This window comes from Poromitra crassiceps, assembly GCF_964638095.1.
Source record: "Poromitra crassiceps genome assembly, contig: HAP1_SCAFFOLD_767, whole genome shotgun sequence".
Lineage (NCBI taxonomy): Eukaryota > Metazoa > Chordata > Actinopteri > Beryciformes > Melamphaidae > Poromitra > Poromitra crassiceps.
The window spans coordinates 45415-55000 of NW_028151641.1; positions in this window are offsets into that span (position 1 = coordinate 45415).

Consider the following 9586-nt stretch of genomic DNA (forward strand, 5'->3'; position numbering starts at 1 on the left):
AAACCGAAAGTAAACCGAAAGACCCGTCTTGCAGCGCAAGCCCAATTTTTTTATGTCATGTCATTGTTGGATTGACATGGTGTTGCACCTGTAGTATTTTCATATTGTCGACTCTGTATAGTAGTCTAGGCTATACCCTTTTGATGCACCGTCATGCAATTTTCTCTCTCTCTGTAATTATCTACTCTACTCTGTACTGAGCTGACCCCCCTCACCCCCCAATACATTGCCTAAAATCATATCATGCAGAAGTTGGGATAGTCTCTCATCTGAAATGAATGAAGCCTGTTGATTGTCTCTTGCTTCTGCTGCACAGGCAGAGGTTTGAGCTCATGGCACACTGTGTGTTAAACGGTGCAGAATGTATTCAAAATGTATCAAATTCCCACCATGTTTTTTGATCTTGATATGTTTTTGATATTTTGTTTTCCCTTCCATCTGAGCCCTTATGTCCCCTCCAGGCACTTTTCAACGACACCCTTGGTTTTGGATCAGGCTACGTCCAGTGTAGATCAGCCAGTACAGATCGAGTCTGTATTGATCTGTTTGTGTTGTGCTGAGACCAAACTCAGAGATGAGAAAACAGCAGAGAAGGTTTCCTTCCTTTGGTTTCACACCCTGCATGCATGGTACAGTATGTGTGTGTCATAAAGATGCTCAGCGAGAGAGAGAGAGAGAGAGGGAGGGAGAGAGAGAAAGAAAGAAAGAGAGAGAGAAAGAAAGACAAAGAGAGAGAGAGGGGGAGGGAGGGAGGGAGGGAGGGAGAGAGCCACACCACGTCCAGTCAGCATGAAGGCTGCATCTGTCTTTCTGCTCCTCGGTAAGTAAAACATATTGGTTACATAATAAGTATGTACATTAATTTACATATTACAGCTAAAATATACATTTAAATATCTGAATTCATACGGGTAACATTTTAATATGCATTAATACAGATATATTTACACTTTGATATAGGTCAAAAATGTGAGTCTCTCTAAGTTCAAGTTCAAAGTACTGTATTTTTCCCGTGAGGGAACTTCATTTGTAGTCAAGGCATCATACAACATACATTCAACAATAAATAGTCAGAAAGTAACAGTGGCTGATTAAAAGCCACGTAGGTAGTGGTAGGTGGGTGGGTGGGCGGGGGGGGAGGGTTAGTAGGGGAAAGGCACATAGGCAGAGGCCTGTGGGGGGGTGGGGGTGGATGGGGTCCTCAATGTTCATTTCATCTGGTCCAGTGCAGCCGGTTCATCAGTCTGATGGATGTTGGCACAAAGGTGGACATGGCCCGTTTGGTTTTTAGGGGCAGGGGACAGAAAATCTCCTCCCTGAATGTATAAGAGATTGTGCTGGTTGTTGAGGTTATGGGTGTGGTCACATGCTATGAGTCTGCTTTTCCTGCATGGTTGGTTTTTCCCCATTGATCTTGCTGCACATTTTAATGATCCTGTTGAGGGCTTGGCTCAAAGTACTAGTAAAACTATTACAGCTTTTCTCAATCAAAACTAAACTAGTTGATTCAGACAAATGTTCCTTTAAATGTTATGATTGCCTGTGTGTGTGTGTGTGTGTGTGTGTGTGTGTGTGTGTGTGTGTGTGTGTGTGTGTGTGTGTGTGTGTGTGTGTGTGTGTGTGTGTGTGTGTGTGTGTGTGTGTGTGTGTGTGTGTGTGTGTGTGTCTAGGTAGGGTATAGGCCGAAAAATATCACTCGACTGCCTATTCACACTTCTGCTGTAAAAACCGGATATAGCCTAACTGCTCTTGTGGTCTTTGTCTTTTCCTATCTGGTGCCTGAGTTTCACAAGACTTCATGAATCAAAAGCACACTGGCAAATATGAGACTTCTTGACCTCATGCATAAAACATAGCCTTTTTGGAGATATGTGGCATATAGTTCAGATTTGGATCTGACTCCAAAACCCATCCTGTCTGAACAATGCACTACTACATTGCATGGTATGTCCATCATTTCTGGTATGATCGATAGGAGCAAGAGAAAGACAGAAAAGCTGAACATCAGGTAATAAATAGTGTTGCATTGTTTCTCTGCTGGTCTGAGCTCTGAGCAGGAGGAGCAGCAGCTCGGTGTTTGCCGCCAGCGCTGCTTGGAAGGAAGGATAAAACCACAACAATGATTTCCTGTTAAAAAAGCTGTAACAGGAAGTAGTTCAGGAGATTATTAAAATATCCTGAGGTCAGAACTATATGACGACTATGAACATATATGAGGACTGTTACAGAACCTTTACATATCAACTCCCTGTTGCAGGCCTGGCTGAGCTGCTGCTTTCTGGTCTGACTGAGGCTACAGGTGAGCTCATGGTGCTAAAACGATGTTCCAGAGGAAACAACCACCAACAGTCACCTCTAATAATAATAAAAAATAATAAAAACATAAAAAATAATAAAATTAATAAAATAAAATAAAATAAAATAAAATAAAATAAAATAAAATAAAATTAAATTAAATAAAATTTAATTTAATTTAATTAAATTAAATTTAATTTAATGTTACCTGGGCTGATAACAATGCTTGTGAACACCTCCTTTTGCATATTCAATGTAAAGAGCCATTACCCCTCCCTCTGCCAACTCTTTATTCCAAAGCAGTATAGGACAGTGGGTTTCAACGTGGTGTCCGAGGACCCCCAGGAGTCCTTGAGGGGGTTTCAGGGGATCCCCAGCAGAAAGGGGAATAATTTATTTCCATGGCTTACATACACTTTCTGTAATAAAAGATCTAAAAGCTAAAATCTTATCAGATGGGCGTCCATGGTCTAACTTGTTGCAGTTTAGGGGTCATTGACGTGAAAGTCAGATATAACCACAGCAATTAGGACATACATTTTTAGTTGGCAATCTATTCGTCCAAAACAATGGAGCAGATGAATGTGTTTGTGCTTGGTATACCTAAGACTTACATAAGACAATCACCTCAAGTGACCAAAACTGTTCGTCACAAGGTGGTGGGGGTGCTACCAGAAAAAAACAAAAAATCCCTGTCAATTCTGTATTTGCACCATGCCACACACAATGCCAAAATAGATTGCCAATAAACCATACATCACAACAAATTACAAAGTAGACAACAAACACATCCAACACCAGGCTTGTATAGCCAATCCAATAGGGGTTCCCAATTTTTTTTTTTTTTTTTTTTTACTACATCGAAAACATATTTTCTTTAAATCCGCAATTTCCTCCCGTTTTGGTCCGAATTAAATGTTAACATTTAAATCACATTCATACACAGACAGTTGGATATGCACACTATACATGCATCCAAAGAAAATCCAATAAAAATAATTTTGAATGGAAGAACAGTTCTTTTTCAAAAAGTACAATCGTGAAATACACTATTTAAAGATATCATTGTAGCTGAACTTGTGGTGAATACAAAAAAAGTCATGTGACTTTGAAAATACTGCTTACATTCAAATTGACAACTATATCAGAGCATGCCAAAATCCTTTGTATATTATCATTCCCCATCTTCAAGCTCTCTCTCTCTCTCTCTCTCTCTCTCTCTCTCTCTCTCTCTCTCTCTCTCTCTCTCTTCCAGTCTCTCTGAATGTCAGTCCCAACAGACAGCAGTTCTTTGAGTATGAGCATGTCTCTCTGAGTTGTGAGCAGAGTTCTGCTGGATCGATGGTGAAGAGGAAGAAGAAAGGAGGAGGAACTCAGGAGTGTGGAAAAGGCTTTGGGACGTTTGATGGTTCCTCCTGCAGCCTGCTTCTCCTAACTTCAGGAGTTTACTGGTGTGAAACTGCAGAGGGAGAGAGAAGCGATGATGTCCACATCCACATTGAATCTGGTATAGCTGGTCTAACTGTCTATATATGCTCTGGTCTAACTGGTCTACCTCTGTCTCTATATGGCTCTGGTCTAACTATGTTCCGTTCAATCTGGTCTAACTGTCTATATTCCTCTGCTTGTGTCTCTCGGTGTTTTTCAGTTGGATCTGTGATACTGGAGATTCCTGCACTTGTGATGGAGGGAAGTGATGTCACTCTAAGATGTAGACGATTTCACGGCATACATCTATCATATTTCTACAGGGATAACATCATGATTGAATCTGGACAGAGAACAGAGATTACCATCACTAATGTCCAACATTCTGATGAAGGTTCCTACAGGTGTAACAATGGACGCAATGCATCTCCTGAGAGCCGGCTGTCTGTCAGAGGTCAGGACACTCACATTCACTCCTGTTGATATTACATGACAGTTATTACATTAATATTGTTTAAAGATATGAACTGACCAGATAATGAACATCATCACTTTACTGAAGGACTTTCTCCTGGTTTCTTCTGCAGCCCGTCCTTCCTCTCCTCCTCCTCCTACCAGTCCTCTCTCCACCTCTCTTTTAGCCTCTTCCCTTTCTTCTCCCACCTCCAACTCCCCCTCCACAGAGTCTCCCAACTCCACCTCCACAGACTCTCCTCCACTCCTCCCAGTTGTAGGAGCGCTGCTGTGTGTGGTTCTACTGGCTCTGCTGCTGATTGGAGGACTGCTGCTCTGGAGGAAACGAGCAGGTACCAAACCTGTCCAACTGATTTAGTTACAATAAATGTATATACTCTAATGTGACGAGTCACTGTCTTATAGTTACAATAGATTTGTCCTGTAACTATAGAGAAGTCAGCGTGTCTAATCTAGTTACAATCATTAAAACCCAGTCATACCTGTGTACACCATTGCTGTTCTATGAAAACATACATGTTTGTGTGCTGTAATAACGCACATCATTATTTGCTCCAAATAACTTAAATTGATAAGAACCGAAGCTAATACCTCATTCCACTTATTATTATCTATACTATGGAGTCTAGGCTATAGGACCATGACTCTCAACATTAAGGCCTCCCAGCGTTGTGTTCTCTCAGCTCTGCTGTACGCACTTTATGCAAATTATTCTATTTCCCATTCTCAATGTGTTAAGTTTTTTATCTGGACGACACAACAGTGTTTGGCTTCATAAGACATGCTGATGAATCAGCCTACAGGGCTGAGGTGGAGGCCCTAGTAGAGTGCTGTAGGACAAACAACTTGGTTCTCGCCAAGACTAAAGAAATGATAATTGACTTCTGGAGGGGTGAGGCGGTCTTTTCTCATCAATGACCAGATACTGGACAGGGTCGATATTTTTAAAGGAGAATTACGTATTTTTTTTTACAACCTGGACCTTATTTCCAGCTTTAATTAGGCAGAGAGGCATGCAGGCAACAGATATGTGACCATGCAGTTTTATTGACTTTATTGGCATTTAAGTGATACATTTAAACACGCTCAGCAGCTTATTCAAATACAGACCAGCCCAGGGCATCCATTTTATGAATATAAAGCCCTACTTGAGCTTTTCCCGGTGAGTGAAAGATTATGCATGAACTTTAGCACCCGCCTGGGGAGCTAACATGGCTAACTGTTCTAGAGTGCTGGCTGTGTCCAAGGAGGTTCCACATGTCAGTGAGCTACCTCACTATCTCATTAACACATGTACAATGCAAATGCAAATAAAAAAATATAAACGTCACATGTTATGTTTTATTGTCCAATTACGTACACACATTCAATTTGCAGGTCCTGTACCATGTCAACACAGAGGAATTACTATTGAATTATAGAAAATAGACATGTTTCACTGCAGGTCCGGTACTACTGTATGTAATTACAGTATATGAACGTTAATGTGTAATATGTTTTCCCCCTTAATGTCTTTCCTTAATGGGACCTGTAAAATGAAGCGTTCACATTATTAATAGTAAACATGTCTATTGAAAACTGATCTCTCTCCTCTCATATCAGCAGCAGAAAGCAGTAGACAGACTTCTCCTCCAGTGGATGTGATCTATGGTGATGTCATCATCAGACAGGCAGCCAATAGGAGAGGTAGTCTGTGTAACTGCACTGTAACTGTGTGTGTGTGTGTGTGTGTGTGTGTGTGTGTGTGTGTGTGTGTGTGTGTGTGTGTGTGTGTGTGTGTGTGTGTGTGTATGCATGCGTGCACGTGTGTGTGTGTGTGTGTGTGTGTGTGTGTGTGTGTGATAATATTGATATAGATATTTGTGTGCATATAATCTGTCTCTCTCTCTGCTTTTCAGATAAGTGTTCAGCAGATCCAGACACGATCTACTCTGATGTGAAGACACGCAAAAGAGGTACACACTCACATTCTCTCTCTCTCTCTCTCTCTCTCTCTCTCTCTCTCTCTCTTCTCTCTCTCTCTCTCTCTCTCTCTCTCTCTCTCTCTCTCTCTCTCATTTTTATGAGGATGATGAATTATAAATGAAGAAATTATGACTGACTGACCTGGAAACACACGTGCTAAGATAACATACATGAATTATTATATAATATCTAATAGTTATTACAGTAATAATAATTATTAACTAGAAAGATTGTGTGCCTCGCATGCTGCCTGCACAGGTGAGCAACTGCGTACCGTGCTGACTGGAATGCCCGGTCGCCTTATTATCGTAGTGAGATGATAATTGATCTGTATACATTCTCTTACAGATGAGGTGACTTATGGTCAGGTTGTCATCAAACCTAAGACCTGCACCAGGACAGGTAACCATGACAACCAGCACACTCACACACACACACACACACACACACACACACACTCACCGCACGCAGCGCGTGCACACACACGCACACAGCAGACACATAACATTTAACACTGTGTGTGTGTGTGTGTGTGTGTGTGTGTGTGTGTGTGTGTGTTTGTGTGTGTGTGTGTTGCAGCCCAGCCATCTGATACAGATGTTGTGTATTCTCCAGTCAGAATAGGACACATTGCAGGTAACACACACACATGCACGCAAGCACGCACGCACGCACACAGCACACACACACACACACACACACACACACACACACACACACACACACACACACACACACACACACACACACACACACACACACACAGTATGATGTGATCCATTGAAATAACCAACCCGATCTCCAAAATATCGTAAAATAGCAACGTTCTGGAACTAACGTTGCTATGTTACAATTTCGGCTCCAAAAACGTTTTTCTTCCAGGGTTCTCTGACCCCACAGACACCTCTAACCTCTCCCACACCTAACCCTAAACCTAACCTCTCCCACCCCTCAATCCATTGAAAAAAAACGTTACCATTTTACAATTTTGGAGACGAAATTGTAACATAGCAACGTTGGTCCAAAACCTTGCTATTTTACACTTTCTTGGAGACTGTGTTGCAACCACATAAACCCTTCATCAACACTCATCTGTGAACATGCTGTGAACACTGTATTATAACTGATATGTATCCATCTCAATGTTGTTTTGTAATGTGTATTTTTGTGTAATGTGTGTGAATGTAGTCATTATTTTGTTTCATGGTTTCTTGATGCTTTGGCAATATTGTTATTATGACATTCCTGTCAATAAAGCACATTTAATTGGATTGAGAGAGAGAGAGAGAGAGAGAGAGAGTTGCGAACTTTTTGTCAACTATGTCATGTGATATCATCTAGGGACTTTCTTAGATGCCAATAGCGAGAGAGAGAGAGAGAGAGAGAGAGAGAGAGAGAGAGAGAGAGAGAGAGAGAGAGAGAGAGAGAGAGAGAGAGAGAGAGAGAGAGAGAGAGAGAGAGAGAGAGAGAGAGAGAGAGAGAGAGAGATTGATTGATTGATCTGTGTTTAATTCCAGGTATTAGCCATTCCCCGAGGCCAGGGGGGGGACTCCTCCAGCCAGCCAGCCTCTGTGGTTTTAGGATCCAGGCTACATCCTGGAGCACAATACAGGACTATTAGATATGACGGAGCCCAGAGGGACTCTCCTCTTTCTCCACAGACACCATGAGGCTGCTGCATCCCAAAGGTCCACCAGGCTCTTCTGCAGTTTGACCAGCCAACCTGAGTTTTAGGCCAAAATGCTACCACAGAATGTAAATATAGACTGACGACACATCCACAAAGCTAAACTTACTGTACCTTCAGTTGTCTGCAGGATTTCCTACTTTTTCCAACTCAACGTCTTTGCCACTTTGTCTCTTTTGTAATAAAATGAGGACAGACAACAAATGAGAGCGAGAGGGAATCCTCAGCCAGCTTCTGTGGTTTTGGATCCGGCTATATCCTGGAATAAAATGCAGGCTGAATCTGTGACAGAGACCAGAGAGCCTGATATTAACAGCAGGAAACCAATGCTTTTGCCCCCAGGCCAGAATCTCAGCAGCATCCCAAACTCCACCAGCCAGTTTCCATCACTTTCCAGCCAACTAGATTTCCATAATGTAAAAGGAGCTCAAAATGATGCATGACTATCTGCTAAGGTGGCCGATAAAGTAGATACAGATAGATAGATTTACCAACATCTGTCTGGTGGTAATTTCCTTGGCTCACTTTGTCTCCATTGCAACAGAAGGAGAGAGGCTGCCTGCTGAGAGAGACAGTAACTGATCTGGGAGTTATTCCAGGTGTTAGTCATGACCAAAGCTGCAGAGCCAGTTGCTGTGGTTTTTGGATCAGGCTATTTCCAGGAGACAGTAGGAGGAATATTATCGAGCCCATAGCTTCAGTTTGAGTGCAGCAAACTAAGTTGCCTATATTAATCAGCCACTTCTGATAATATTCCAGCCAGCAAGCTAACTATATTATCCTTGTTTTTAGCCTACTTGACATATATTCTACATGTAAGCTATAGCCTTTCTGGCAAACTCAGCTAGTAACATTCCATGCCAGTCATATTTTTTTTGTATTTCTTTCACTTCATGTACAGTACTATTCATTTTTCAAATAAACAATGGATTTGAGTGTGCAAAAACGGCATGTGAACCGGCCTCTTATTGGTGAGAAACTACATTGTAACAATTACAAAGGAATTACAAGGTTATTAATCTAGACCTTAAAAAAACCTATAAACTGAAAAATGCATCCGATTTCCTGTAATGCCCCACCATATAATGGCCACACAGTATAGCTGCATGGTATGAGTCAGTGGGTCTTATTGTGGTCAGGAGAGGAAAGCAACATTTTGGGGTTTGACTTTATGAGGCCTTTGGACAAAAGTGCAAAGCTTTATTGTGAAAGCTCTAAAGATAAAGGGACACACTCACTGTGACAGCACCATGCTGACGCCTTCAAAACGAATGTTTAGGTTATTATGAGTGCATTTTGGGGCTTTGACTGTGGGGCGTATGTAAAGATGGTGACAGGATCCTGACATGTATCAGGCTAAGCTCTTGGCCCCCTGGGCCTATATACCCGGGTGGCCCGTTCAGTAATCCATCCGTGGAATTTAGCTACATTTGTCCGGTAATTCCCCGTCCTTCCTTCCGATCATCAGTCTTTGCAGCGTCGAGCTACAGAGTGACTGGATGAAATGGCGACGAGTTACCTGATCTATATTTCATTCCAGGTATTAGTCCGGGCTGACACCTGAGGGAGCGCTCAGTGGGCCGCTGTGGTTTTGGATCGGGTTATATCCTGGAACACAATACATCAATATTAGCCCAAAGAGCCGTTCACTCAAAGTGTAATATAATTAGATTTGACCGCTGGCTCAGACACGAGGAGGCTGAGCTGCTGCAGACTTTTTCTGATTTTGCTGAATTA